The sequence below is a fragment of the Malaclemys terrapin genome, chromosome 11, assembly GCF_027887155.1.
Source record: "Malaclemys terrapin pileata isolate rMalTer1 chromosome 11, rMalTer1.hap1, whole genome shotgun sequence".
In the NCBI taxonomy this organism is placed as follows: Eukaryota; Metazoa; Chordata; order Testudines; family Emydidae; genus Malaclemys; species Malaclemys terrapin.
The window spans coordinates 31,296,640-31,311,841 of NC_071515.1; the positions used below are offsets into that span (position 1 = coordinate 31,296,640).

Here is a 15,202-nt window from a genome sequence, read left to right on the forward strand (position 1 = left end):
TCTCACTTTTTTTCTGCCTGCATTTTCAGGATTCCATCTTGATTTTATAATAGGCGAAATGGTGAGAAGTTTCAAACACTGAGAGATGGATCAATGTAAAATTGCAATACTTACCTTGGTATCAGCTATATTTCATTGTTTTACATATTATGCCTTCTGAAAATGATCACTAGTTAGTTCATTATATGAATGCAGTATTTTAAGGTGCAGTATGGGTGACATTAGACAGAGAAATGTCCCTTTGTTTTATCCATCTATTTGTAAAAATCCCAGCCTAAGCACTTCTTATTTATTGTAGACAGGTACCATTAATCAATAGTGTGTGGTCTGGCTAAAAGCTAAAATATCTGGCAACACCTGCCCATTCAATTTTGAATGTCAGAGATTTCTATTTTGCTCTGGTTTTGTATTTGCTACACCTTTCTTTAATAAATGTGTTTCTGTTGGTTATGCTTTTTCACAGTCTAGTAAATCCTGATTTGCACGCAAAGCTTTTAACATTAAAATAACATCAACATGGGAATTAAATCCAATTAACTCTAATACCTTTTATAACATTGATCATATAATTAGTACTCTTATTGATTCCCAGAAATGTTGGATTCAAGGTTACCAGAGACCATTATGCTTTGTAATTAGATGTACATACCTGTCATACAAATTAGGAAAAAGTAGGAGGCTTCATTAGCCTCTCATTAGATTCTGAATTCTCTTTTACACAGCCTGAATTTTGATAGTTACAGCTTATCCTAGAGAGATTAGAATTTAAATGGTGATATTCTGAGTTGAAGAGGGAGATTGGTTATATTTAAAGTATAGCAAAATATTCCTGAGGGTCCATATTTAAAAAAAAATAAAAGTTATTTCAAAGAATTCAGTCATACTTTCTTATACCTTTTATATAAGAGTGTGCAGACATTCACTTCAGCCATGTATTGAAAAAACCTGAGCCAAGGCAAAATGTACTATTATTTCAATTCACTCTAAGGTGTTTTATTAGCAGTAGTAGTCATAAACACCCTCATCAGGAGTGAAGTCCTACTGTGTTGGGTGCTATAGATATATATAACAAAAGACAATCCCTGGCCCAAAGATTTTAGTCTAGATTAAGACAAAACAAAGCAGATAAGATTAAGGAGGGGATGAAGGTAACAGCAATAGGAACTCAGGGTTACATAGATCATCTGATGCATAATTTTCAGGTTTCAAGTCAGAATTAAAAATTAATGAATCATTGCTGGCTATCCATACAGTCATTAACAGTTGACAGCATCTGCATCTCAGAGTTATATCTTTTGGGATGAAAGACTGTATACAAATTTAAACTATCACATAACCAATAGTTTAAAATCTCCATAACCTTTAAATCACCGGGAAGATTATGTGAATTTTGTACAAGTTTAATGTGATACTTTAGTATCTGGGTAATGGAATGCTCTGTGGGCAACACCTATGTGAAATCAGAACTTCATGGTGCTGTTGATTTCTGCCACCTTTCTGCATGGAAGTGTAATACATGTAGCACTTCCTTGACCATGCATTTTTTTAAATTGTCTTTCTTGAGCAACATTTTTGTTGATAATACGGCTATTAATATGCATGATGGGAGTTCCTCCCCTCTTTTACTGCATCAGAGTCTACACCTATATTCCACAGTCCTATCATCACTGTAACATATTCAGAATGAGAACTCTTCTGACACAGATCGAATACTAACTTCTAATGCCCTACAGATGGAGTAATTCTATGGGTTTGTGGATGGAAATTCATTTTTTCCTCCTGACACATATACTGACAAGTGCCCTTTAATCCCTTGCCAGAGACTGTGCACATGACAATGACTACAGCTGGTGAAATTTTTCAATCAAAACTTTTTTCAACAAACTATTCAGATTAGTTGATATTGAAACATTTGTAAATTTGTGTCAATTTTGCCAAATTGTTTTTGGTTGAATAAAACCTAAAAAAATCCAGAAAAATCTAAAATTTTGTTTCAATATCTTCAAAATTAAATATTTCAATTTTTTATTTGAAATGAGTTTTCATTTTCAATTTTATTTGTAAAACTTTTAAAAGTTATAAAAAACTGCTCCAAATCTAATTTTTTAAAAAATATTTTTATTTACTTATTTCTTTTCACTTTTCAATTTGCAGAAAATTTTGAAAAAAAAAATGCTGTAACCCCTAACTGATTACCACCCTCCCATCCCCCTATTGCTTGGAATTGCCAGTGAACTGAAAGATTTGTTATTCACCCAACTCTATCAACAACAGAAAAAAGTTACTCTATTAGGGATATTGCAATGATAAGACTGTATCAAAGCACTTTTCTAGGCCTATACTTAAAATAGGAATAACTTACATCAGTGGTGGGCAACCTGCAGCCCGGTTAAGCTGCTAGTGGGCCGCCAGACAGTTTCTTTACATTTGCATGGCTGCCCACAGCTCCCAGTGGCTGTGGTTCGTCGTTCCCGGCCAATGGGAGCTGTGGAAAGCGATGTGCTGGGCTCCTCTTCCCGCAGCTCCCATTGGCCAGGAATTGGGAACCGCAGACCCTGGGAGCTGCGGGCGGCCATGCAAACATAAACAAACTGTCTGGTGGCCCGCCAGCGGATTACCCTAATGGGTCACGTGCGACCCGCAGGCCGCAGGTTGACCACCACTGACTTACATGGTTTGAATGTATAAGGATGTGAACTGCAGCTTTTACGATCAAAAGGCAATTTTCGACATTTGTATAGTTTGAAAGAAATGCTTAAATATAAAGTAAAGTAGCCATAATTCTGCCAGAATGCTTAGGTATGAACTAAAAGTACCTGATATGGTAGAGTACTACATATTTCTCTTGGGGCTAAATTCATTCCTGGTATAACTCTATACAGGTCAATAGAGTTACTAAAACGAATATATTTGTTCACTTGTTTTTATTGATGCATCCTACACAAATAGTGTACTTAAACCTGGCACCCTTAAAGGGTATTTCTGTTTGTTTTGTTTTAGTGTGTTAGTTTTTGTTTGTTTGTTTCAGTTAGGTAAGTTATTGCTGGCTTGAGCAATTATTTCCCCTTCAAATTATAGGGATCTTAACCCAATGGCAAAAAGTTAAATAGAAACTTAATATGTGGCCTGGGTGGACTGATTTCTTGCTAGAGAAATCATTTGAAAATGGAGTTGTGAGTGGGTAAATTAATACTGAACTAATCCAGTATATTCAAGTCATACGTGCAGAATCAAGCACAGCTAAACTTATTAAGAATTTAATTCCAAAGTAAATAACGTACAGTTTAAATAGTAGGAAGAATAGAAAATCTCACCATTTTAAACTATGATTATCTCAGATAAAAGTGTACTCAAGAATAAATACATGAAACTATTGCCACTGCTATCAAAACATTGCATCACTGAAATTGCAGGAATTCGACTGGCACGAAAGAGGAGATAAATCACAGACAAAACAAAAGCTTTACGTGAAAGAAAAAGAGAAATGAACTTAACCAGTGTAATGCACTGAACTACACAAAGAACAAATGTGGGAAATGGTAAGAAAATTAATGAGAAAGCAATAGGAAAAGTGCCAGAAAAATGGCATAAGTAATGCAGTAACATAACAAAACTTGGCCATTGGGATAAAGTATAAAGCACTCAGAGAAGATTAGTGAAAATTATGAACTATTTGTGTATAACTGGGAATGTAAAGTCTTTGAACATAGCAGGCAACATCCAAAAAGGCAGCACTTTACAATGAAGGGCAAACAATTTAAATTGCTTTGCAGTAGAACAAAGTTTTAATGTGCATTTCATAAAAGGCCTGAAAAATAACATCCATACATTTTATTATATTCATAACATCTTCATGGAAATCTCAGAATTTTCATTACACAAATAAAGATTAACCCAAGAAAGACAGAAGCAAAGGAATACCAGGCAGCAGTTGATTTGGGATAAATTGGTGGTGTTCAGCTTGGAAAAGAGATGACTAAGATGGGATATGATACAAGTCTATAAAATCAAGAATGGTGCATAGAAAGCGAATAAAGAAGTGTTATTTACCTCTTCACATGACACAAGAACCAATCATCAGCCAATGAAATTAATGGCAGTAGGTTTAAAAAAACCAAAAGGATGTACTTCTTCACACAACACGCAGTGACCCTGTGGAACTCATGGCTAGGGGATGTTGTGAAGGCCAAAAGTATAACTGGTTTCAAAACTGAATTAGATAAGTTCCTGGAAGATAGGTCCATCAATAGCTATTAGCCAAGATGGCCAAGGATGCAACCCCATGCTCTGGGTGTCCCTAAGCCTCTGACTGCCAGATGCTGGGATTTGGTGACAGGGGATGGATCACTCAATAATTGCCCTGTTCTGTTCATTCCCTTTGAATCATCTGGCATTGGCATTGTTGGAAGACAGGATACTGGGCTTGATGGACCATTGGTCTGACCCACTATGGCCATTCTGATGTTCTTAACGCAGGTGTGAAAGATTTTGTGCAGGAATAGGAGATCAAAGCTAAATAAAACAATGATTAATAATGCTCTATTTCATTTGCCACTTTTAATATGACATACATGATAACACTTGAAAATTTGCTTCCTGAGAACATTTTATCTATAGACTGAAAAAAGAACAAATCACCATGTGTGTCTGTCTCTCTCCTTCCTTTTTGTGAAAGACATCTTAAATTTTTTAAGGCCCCCGGGATGGTAATCTGAGAAAAACACCAACAGATCATCGACTGGTGCACTGGAAATCCTCACTGAGGTTTTCAAAGGAATGCAAGGGATTTAGGCACACACCTTCCATTGAGATTAAAATTAATGGAAGATATGTATTTAAATCCTTTATATTCGTTTGAAAATATCAACCTCTACTTTTATGCATTGACAGATTTTTTAGGATGCATATTTTATATTAGAACTAGCTTTTAGTGCACATATTTATCAGGACACATGAAACTATTAAGCAGGCAGCATCCTCAATATACATAACATACAATATAACATTTGCTGCATCTATTAACACACAATTCAGCATCTGACTGGCTTTGAAAATAAAAGTTTTGTCAAACCCTTCCATTGCCTTTAAGGCAAGGACTTCCTATCTTCAATCCAAGGAACTGTTAAAAATAGGAGTTCTTAGAAGGAGAATATAAAGCATACTGAGTTGAAAGAAAATACGAGAGAGCACAATGCCAGGGAAACAGTATTAACTACACAGAATAAATGCACAGCTACAAACAGTTTCATATCCCAGAATGTACTCTTTCAACATTTGTTGTACATTATATTAGGGGGAAGAGACAGAAAGAGCTGGTAGCATGAATTGTATTTAATCAAGGCATTACAATATTTTCTAGTTAGAACAGAACAATAATCTCTTTTCTTGTGCTCCTTAAATAGGCTACAGGTCACCTGTTCAAAAACTTTTCTTCGGCCCTGATTCTACCCTAACAAGTGTCTTGACAGGAAACGTCAGGTTCCATATTCATTGTGCATCAATGATTTCCAAATCCAAAGTGTTGGGTTTTTTTTAGTGAAAACAATGTGATCTTGTTTCCTATCCTGCTAACACATTCAGGGTCTGAAACCCAAGCTGTGGTGCTTTCTGGCTCATTCATAATTGCCAGTAATAAAGATGCGGCAGGCTAAATTCTGCCTAATTCAGTTACATGTGTGGAACCCGACTGTGCTGATTGTTCCCTTGGGCCTTGTAGATACTGTGGAGTTCCCTCGGGCCTTGTAGATACTGTGGAGCCACCAGCGCTCCACTGCTCCTACACCAGCTGGGGAGCTGGCCCATGGGTCTCTCAAGTCTGATCAGAGAAGAGGTTTAATAAAAAAAAATAGTCTTCTTACTCACCAGATCTGCTCCTTTTGTGCATTCAGGGTCTTAGCTGATGATTTCAGAGGCAAAATATGCATTTTACTAATTTTACTGTCATTAATATTCCCTAGTGAATACAGCTATGGGAGAGTGTGATGCACTCTTTATTGGCTTATGCTTCACAAACAGAATCATGACATTCCAACTGCAGAATCTTTATTATTAAGGATGGTATGAGAGGAAGGCCACCGCTTGGCTTTCAGATCTCAGGCTAACTTTGCAGGACTAGGACTTAAAAATAAAACATTTTACACATAAACCTTCAAATTTGATATGAGAGCCACTGGGAGACAGTAAATATGAAACTCTAGAGTGCCAGTCTCATAGTCACTTTCCAATATTATAAGGCCTTTTATAACTGGAGTGACATGAAAGCATTCCAACTGCAAATTTTGCAGATGCACACTGTACCATAAAGAATGTCCCAAATAAAATCAATGTTTTTTTTTTTCATCTTGTAGCCGGCTACAGTGAGCGATAAGTCTAGTAAAATGCCAAGGAAAGCAGAAATCTGCTATCTATTGAAATCCAAGAAACTCTGTTAGCAATTTTGGAAGTCACACCATCAGTAGAAAAGAAAAATGGAAAATAAATATTTCTATAACAGTAGCACCCTGAGGCCTCAATCAGGATTAGGCCCCCATTGTGCTAAGTAATGTACAAAACACACAGTTACACATACTCCCTGCACCATGGAGTCCACGACCTATAGCAGTGATACTCAGACCTCAGTGGTTCAGGAGCTGATCAACAGTACCCAAAAGAGCCACAGTTGTGTGAATTCACTGTTTTGTTCACTATTTATATATATATAAGGTCTGTCAATTAATCACAGTTAACTCACGTGATTAACTTAAAAAATTAACTGTGATTAATCGCACTGTTAAACAATAGAATACCAACTGAAATTTATTAAATATTTTTGGATGTATTTCTACATTTTCAAATATATTGATTTCAATTACAACACAGAATACAAAGTGTACAGTGCTCATTTTATATTATTATTTTTATTACAAATATTTGCACTATAAAATGATAAACAAAAGAAATAGTATTTTTCAATTCACCTCATACAAGTACTGTAGTGCAATCTCTTTATCATGAAAGTGTAACTTACAAGTGTAGGGTTTTTTTGTTACATAATTGCACTCAAAAACAAAACAATGTAAAACTTTAGAGCCTACAAGTCCACTCAGTCCTACTTCTTGTTCAGCCAATTGCTAAGACAAACAACTTTGTTTACAGTTACAGGAGGTACTGCTGTCTGCTTCTTATTTACAATGTCACCAGAAAGTGAGAACAGGCGTTCATATGGCATTGCAGGGTATTTACATGCTGGATATGCTAAACACTTATATACCCCTTCATGCTCTGGCCACCATTCCAGAGGACATGCTTCAGTGCTGATGACTCTCATTAAAAATAATGCATTAATTAAATTTGTGACTGAACTCCTTGGGGAAGGATTGTATGTCTCCTGTTCTGTTTTACCTGCATTCTGCCAAATATTTCATGTTATAGCACTCTTGGATGATGACCCAGCACACATTCATTTTAAGAACACTTTCATAGCAGATTTGACAAAATGCAAAGATGGTACCAATGTGAGATTTCTAAGGACAAATACAGAACTCGACCCAAGGTTTAAGAATCTGAAGTGCCTTCCAAAATCTGAGATGGGCAAGGTGTGGAGAATGCTTTCAGATGTCTTAAGAGCAACACTCCAATGCAGAAACTACAAAATCCGAACCACCAAAAAAGAAAATCAACCTTCTGCTGGTGGCATCTGACTCAGATGATGAAAATGAACATGCATCGGTCCACTCTGCTTTGGATCATTATCAAGCAGAACCCATCATCAGCATGGATGCGTGTCTTCTGGAATAGTGGTTGAAGTATGAAGGGACATATGAATCTTTCGCGCATCTGGCACGTAAATATCTTGCGATGCCGGCTACAAAAGTGCCATGTGAACTCCTGTTCTCGCTTTTAGGTGACATTGTAAACAAGATGTGGGCAGCATTATCTCCTGCAAATTCTAACCAAACTTGTTTGTCTGCACAATTGGCTGAAGCAGGACTGAGTGGACTTCTACGTTCTAAAGATTTACATTGTTTTATTTTTTAATGCAGTTATTTTTTTGTACTTAATTCTACATTTGTAAGTTCAACTTTCATTATAAAGAGATTACACTACAGTACTTGTATTAGGTGAATTGAAATATACTATTTCTTTTGCTTTTTACAGTGAAAATATTTGTAATAAAAAATAAATATAAAGTGAGCACTGTACACTTTGTATTCTGTGTTGTAATTGAAATCAATATATTTGAAAATGTAGAAAATATCCAAAAATATTTAAATAAATGGCATTCTATTATTGTTTAACAGTGAGATTAATCGTGATGAATTTTATTAATTGTGATTAATTTTTTTAATCGTTTGATAGTCCTAATATATATATATTATTCTCACAGCAAAATGATTGACCAAGTATTCTACAACTGGTCAATAACATAGTAAAAGCATACTGATTGGTTAATAATTAAATCATGCAGTGTTTTCATATCATGTGCTGCAAAGCGCTGCAGGAGACACATTAAAGAGTCACTTGTGACTCCCAAGCCTCAGTCTGAATATCACTGATCTATAGAAATCAAAACTGCATCCTATGTACTATGAAGTCACAGTCAAATTCAATGTTGTGCACAGCAAAGGTCGCATATGGCAGATTATGGCAAAAATCTAAACTTCTGAACCTTCAGATGTATGGATGACAAAACCATAAAGATGTAGAATCATCTAGTCCAGTCACCTGTATTGAAGCAGGACTCTAGATTATCCTTGATGGGTGTTTGTCACTTATCAACAGGTTTCCTTAAAACAATTTACCACACCTTCTCTCTTTTTTATGTTCCTATAGTCCTGTCTTATAATATGCTCTAATTATCACAAGGATAATACATTACGGGTAGAGAAAACTATTCTAATATTCCAAGAGGATATTGTCCTGCTCTTTTTCTCTTTTATTTCCCTGTTGTGCTGGCCCCAGACACACAGACAGGGATTTGTTCTTCCACTAAGGAGTTAAATTATTGCATACAAAATTATTTACACTGCTGAGAATCTGGCCCTGTATGAAGTCAATAAAGCTATGCCACTTGACACCAGCTATGGATCTTGCTCATTATATGTTATACAACCACACACTTGCTATCTTATACTTTGTAAAAGACACATGACAAATAGAACCAAAATTGTGAAGTGCTCAAATTTTCAGTTTGAGTAAACCAAGTGAGATTGCTAACAAAGGACAATTCAGTTAATATACCACATCTAACAGATTTAAAAGACATATTTTATTTTTGGTATAAAGATCATAATAGTATCAATAATATATAGATCATCATAATTTACTTACCGTTAAAACAAGCAATGAAATATTTTTGATCTCTTACTAAGGTTTCAGTGATCTCTTCCCTTGACTTCTAGAAAAGATAACTTGGCACTTGATAAAAGATAAGGACTCCCATTCTCAAGTCATTTGTCAATTATCACAAATAATGTTTGGACTACCTGGGGTTCTTGTCTTTTCCATAATTCAAGGATTGTACATCTGGCTGTCACAAGTTAATGTGTTGTGAGGTCAGCATTTTGTAGTGTATATATATATATATTAATCCCAATATAACAACCAAGGGATCACAAGGCTAATTTATTCTATGATTTTCAGAATTAGGGATAGGATTTGGGTCCAGTATTCCTGAATTATAGCATGCTGGACATTACCATTTTAATATGATTTGCATTAAAAATGATTTTCCTCCAAGTTACTCTGCTGGCCTAACTCAAAGAATGGCAATTTAATCTTCTTCATTTGAAAAATAAGTTAGGTAGAGTATTTAACCACCTCAGGTATATTCTATAGCAACACAGTTGCATCCATTTGTTATTCTGATGTTCAAGCTGAAACAAGTAGAAATGCTGTTCAATCCATTATCTTCCCATTTTTGCTAGTCTAAACACAAAGGGCCTGATGCTGCTGGCATACAGGATGGGCAGCTAAAAAAGAAAGGGTGGAAGGCATTGTGTATAGTTTATATAATATCAACCCTTCCATCTTATAAATACTTGATATCATGTTCCATTATGAAAGTGGGTGTATTATTATAATAATCCAACAAAAGTTTATACTTGTTTATCAGACCTTTGCCCCAGCTTACACTACATTGTTTCTTATCAATGTCTTTCCTTTCTCATGAGAATTTGTTTGAAAGGCAACAACCCAATTTTAAACAATGATCCAATAGTCTTTAGTATTTACTTATATATTACAATAATGGCTTTTTTGCTCAAACACCATAAAGTTAACTGAGAGGCAGTGTTCTGGAAAAATTGACATGAATTATTATTACAAGGAAAAGCCCTGGTGCCAGTGGCATCAAGGGATTATCTCTGGTACCAGCTGAACTCTTCAGAAGAACATAGCTCATTCTATACTAAAAGCACAGCATGGGAATGCACTTGTTTTTTAAACATAAGCAAATGAAGTATTCTGTTATGTACTTTCAATGGTTCCCCCTTTCCTTCCTGACCCACTTGTTTATTCTCCTGTACCATTATCTGAAATAGCTTTCTGTGTTTACACATACGTTCTGTAAGAGTCTGATCCTGGGAATGACACAGCCCAAGCAGCAAGGTTACATGCTGGTGTTTCTGTCAGGATGTGGAGAGAGAATACTCCACACCTGGATTTACAATGGCAGGGGAGCTGCTCCCTGGTTGCCATTGACCAGAGGCTTCTGAATCCCCACTCCATTTGGAGCAATGGCTGTGAATCGAAACAGCAGATGCTCTCCCACTCAACCCCCCCCTCCCACCCCCGCAGAATAGTGGGAAGAGCCTTGGCATGCAGGGGGTGGGCTCATCAAATTCTCCCCAAGCTCTGGTTCTAGTTCATCAGAGGGGGTAGGACACCATGAAACCAGGGGGGCCAGGATCAGTTAATGACTTGGGATATTTAGCTGATTATTTGTGGTTTTTAAATAAAAACAAAAATTCTTCATGTATTTATTGATTTGGTGGGCAGGGGGGCCAGAGGAGCTCAATTCACCTTCTTCTTTTTAAAACAAAACTGGGGGGTTCATAGAGTTTAAAATCCGAAGGAACATTCCATCATCTAGTCTGACCCCTGTATAACACAGAACATTAAATTTCACCCTGTTATTCCTTTATTCAGCACAATAACTTGCAGCAGATAGAAGCATAATTTGCATTTGTCTAAAGCATATCCACCAGAAAGGCATCCAGCTTTGATTTGAAGACATCAGGGAGAACTTCCCTTGGCAGTTTGTTACTCACCCTCACTTGTTTAAAAAAAAAAAAAGTCTAAGTTTTCATTTGAATTTGTTTGTTTCAACTTCCAGCCATTAGTTCTTGTTATGCCACTCTCCACTAAATTAAAAGGCCCTTTAGTGCCTGGTATTTTCTCCCCATGAAGTTATTTATGCACTATAATCAAGTCAAAAAGAACAGGAGTACTTGTGGCACCTTAGAGACTAACAAATTTATTAGAGCATAAGCTTTCGTTATTTCGTTATTTCGTAAGCTTTTGTTAGTCTCTAAGGTGCCACAAGTACTCCTGTTCTTTTTGCGGATACAGACTAACACGGCTGCTACTCTGAAACCTATAATCAAGTCACCGCTCAATCTTCTTTTCTGATAAACTAAACAGACTGAACTCTACGTCTCTCACTGTGAGGTAATTTTCTCAGCTCTCACATAATTTTTGTGGATTTTTCTGCATCCTCTCAAATTTTTCACCATTCTTTTTAAAATGTGGACATCAGAACTGGATGTAGTGTTCCAGCATTGGTCTCACCAATGCTGAACACAGAGGAAAAATCATCTCCCTACTTCTATTTATTACTCCCCTGTTTATACAAGGATTGCAAAACCCTTTCTGCAACAGCATCACCTTGGCAGCTCATGTTCAGTTGCTTGTCCACTATGGATCCTAAATCATTGACAGAGTCACTGCTTTTCAGGATACAGTTTCCCAGGCTTTAGATACGGCTTGCATTCTTTGTTCCTAGATGTAAAACTTTGCATCTCGCTGAATTAAAACACAGTTTGTTTGAACAGGCCCATCTTAATAAGCAATCCAGATCACTCTGTATAACTGCCCTGACCTCTTCATTAGTTAGCACTCTGCCTATCTTTTTACATCATCCTGGCTCTTTCCAAATACAGAACAGAAATATTTATTGAATAATTCTGCCTTTTCTGCATCGTAATTAACAATTTTACCATTTCCATCTAATAATGGGTCTATACCATTGCTAGGATTTCTTTTATTCCTTATTTTCTTAGAAAACTTCTTATTGCCCATTGCCCTAACAGCCATGGATTTTTCCCTGTTATCTGTAGCTTTCCTTATCAATTTTCTATACTTCATAACTTCTAATTTATATCAATTAACATCTATTCCCCCATTTTTCATTTGTTATATACTTGCATTTTTATTTCTAATTGCTGCCTTCACTTTGCCACTAAACCATTATTGGCTTTCAACCAAAGTTGTCCTTTTCTTGATCGTAGAATGGTGGCCTTTTTGGCCATCTAATACACTCCTCTTAAAGAACTCCCAATTCTCGTTCACATTTTTCTGTCTAAATTTTTCCTTCCAATTTTGCTCAGAATTTTCCTCAGCTTTGGAAATTAGCCCTTTTGAAACAAAGTGTGTAAATATATAAAATATTACTGGCTGGGACTGTCCTGTTTACCTATATTAAATGTCATATGATTATGATCATTGGTCCCTAGGCAACCACTAATTTCCAGCCAAGTGATTAATTCATCTTTATCCATCATAATGAGGTCCAAAATAATGTAACCATAGAGATATATTTTGTGTTAGAAAATTAACTATAATTTTTAGAAACTCTAATTATGTTTTATTCTAGCTGCACAAGATTGCCAGTATATGTCTGCCAAATTAAAATACACTGAGTATCACAATTTTCCCAAACATTACAGACAAGTACTTAAGGAGAAATTCATCCGGTTCTCTGGTTTAATTCAGTGGTTTGTAACAGAAGGTAAGCAGTACTATCTTCCCCTCCTGCTTCCTCCCTCCAGGCTTTGTTAGTTAGCACAATGCTCTATATGTATTCAAGCCTCTGTAGCTCTGGGTTTTCAATTACTCTGAAACAGGTAATGGTATTTTTAATGTAGAGTGCCACCACCACACACACTCTTTTACTCTATCCTTCCTGAACTAGTTATAACCAGTGATTTTAACATTCCAATCATGTAAATCATCCCATCAGCTTTCAGTAATACCAATTATATCTATTTTCTTCTGGTCAATGAGAATTTCCCATTTCTCTTGCTTGTTATCCCGACTCCTAGATCTGGTATTCAGGCAGGTGAAAAAGAAAATCTACTCTTCACATTCTTTGCCACATTGGTTCAATTTGTTTGTAACATGCTGAGTTGGAGTTGTATCACAGTTGCCTTCTTAGCATCCTTCCCTTATATTGTTAGTTTAATGGCCTTGTGGCTGCCCCAGCTAGTCTCCAACAAAGATTAGCCCCCGCAACCTATGAGATGCAGGCTGTCGTTCATACAGCCCCCTCTCTGTGATGGAATACACCTCTGTATTCACACCCTACATACTACTGTAATAATCTTTGTACAAGGTATGCCTTGTATTTGAAAACTCATAGTTTGCTGGTCAGTATTGTCCTGATAAAATATGTGTGGCATCATTGTATGTGACATTATAAGATTCCCCTGTATGATGTTAACAACACATGTTCCAAACCCTACAGCCCTGATGGGGGGTTCAAACAGGTGAAAAAAACAGCAGGGCCCATCTTTTCACACAGATCCTTCATCTCCTGGTTCTCAGTTGTAAATGTTTTTCAAACAAGGACTAAAAAACTACAAAAAAAGAGGGGAAAACACCCCTCCCTCTCTCTCTCGCTGTCCATCACATGCTCAAGAGGAAACAGCCATTGGACTCTGGCAGAGGAATCCTGACCTGAAGAGTTTGGTCAGTAATCTTGCTAGAAGCATGTGGTGAGAAAATTTTCTTTGACTCTAATACAGTTTGCTAAGTTAGGTACCAGAAAGTGTTTTATCTTTATTTTTCTGGTAACAATTTCTGATTCTTATGCCTCATTACTTGTACTCACTTAAAATCTCTCTTTGCAGTTAATATACTTGTTTTATTGTTTCATCTAATCCAGTGTGTTTAAATTAAAGTGTCTGGGTAACTCCATTTATCATGATAAGCTCGTGTGCTCTTGGTTCTACTCTCTCCAGATCTCTTCCTCTTGTGGGGTCTAGGTAATGATTTCACAATTTGGTTGTCCAAGAAGTCTTTGTTTCCTCACCTGCTGCACAATGTTGAAACTTGTTGTGACAGATATGGCACCTTCCTGCAATATCCTTGGAAGACCTTACTGTATTAAGTTTATGTATGATTATGGGCTGGGAGTATATGTAACCTCTCTAGGTGGGAGATGTGACATATGTGAGATCTGGGAGTTCAAAAAACTGTACTGAAAATCTGTCAAACAATTATGCACTTTTGGGACAATAAGTGTTAAGTGGATTTTGGGAGGGAATTTGTAGGGAGAAATTAATGCAAATTCCCCAACTCCGGTTATGCCAAAATCCAGCCTTTTGAAGCTACAATGACTCTCTCCTCAGGGCGTGTGCTGATTACCTGTTACAGATGGCCAAGATCAAAGGCCTTAGGTATAACAAAATGGCTGATCTTCCCATTCTCTTCTGGTTCTGAATTGAAGAGAGGTGAACTTGTAATCACAGAGGAAACCCAGTTGTGGGTTGTGAAGGACTACAACCTACCATAGCCCTAGATTGGAGGTGAGGCATGTAGGTTCTTTTATTGTTTTAATATTTTTCATTGTAATGCTTTTACATTCAGAACAAATGTGCAGGGAGCTGTACAATCTTAAAATCCTGTCAGGAGACACTGAGATGCAGGTATCTGCTGAGAGGTGATGGCTAGGAGCTAGAAGTTTAAAGTGGGTGCCCTCGAGGGACCAGAGAGAGGAGGTAAGGCAGGTGCCGTTACCTTGAAACTGTGACACTTGCACTTGCAGACAATGTATCTTCTCCTTCAGTATGGCCTTCTGTGACGATCTGTACCTCGTGGGAACACCCTGCACCCCCATGTTCATCCTTAGAACAGATTTGTCATGTCGGGTGTTTTCAGAAGGCTCATGATGCACTGAGCATTGTTGTTATAGTAATGTTAGAGGTTGTAATTTCATGTATAT

General features: G+C 36.7%; 1 protein-coding gene across 1 annotated transcript in view; it reads right to left on the bottom strand.

Annotated features, from left to right (window-relative positions):
* The window catches only part of LOC128845069 (sushi, von Willebrand factor type A, EGF and pentraxin domain-containing protein 1-like), a 62,870-nt gene extending 52,984 nt beyond the window's left edge, over positions 1 to 9,886 (bottom strand). Inside the window, exon 1 of the mRNA XM_054043279.1 lies at positions 9,310 to 9,886. The gene's annotated coding sequence lies outside the window, so the exon portion shown is untranslated. The remainder of the gene's footprint in view (positions 1 to 9,309) is intronic.
* Between the last annotated feature and the right edge of the window lie 5,316 nt (positions 9,887 to 15,202).